This window comes from Dunckerocampus dactyliophorus, chromosome 15, assembly GCF_027744805.1.
Source record: "Dunckerocampus dactyliophorus isolate RoL2022-P2 chromosome 15, RoL_Ddac_1.1, whole genome shotgun sequence".
Classification (NCBI taxonomy): domain Eukaryota; kingdom Metazoa; phylum Chordata; class Actinopteri; order Syngnathiformes; family Syngnathidae; genus Dunckerocampus; species Dunckerocampus dactyliophorus.
In genome coordinates this window covers 27730498-27730833 of record NC_072833.1, presented here as the reverse complement: position 1 = coordinate 27730833, position 336 = coordinate 27730498, and positions in this window count along the sequence as shown.

The window sequence follows — 336 nt, the reverse complement described above, 5'->3', positions numbered from 1 at the left end:
TCACGAAACGTTCTTACGCACAAATGTGTTCTTAAAGCCTTCTTACGAAGATTTTTTGCATTCACGAAACGTGTTCTTAACTCCCAGTTCTTAGATCTAAGAACAAATTCTACAAACGCTCAGGAGGACTCTTACGCACAAGCAAAGCTTGCACTTTCAATGCACAATCGCCCTCATGATGGATTTTGCAACCTGATCCCAAAAAATGTAGTGCAAATAAAATATCCCAACAATGATTTATCATCAAAACAACTCAAATATACTCCATGGATAAATATATATTCAAATCCCAATTCATCAAACAAAAAGTAGCTGGCTGGACGTGCGCTGCGCAGA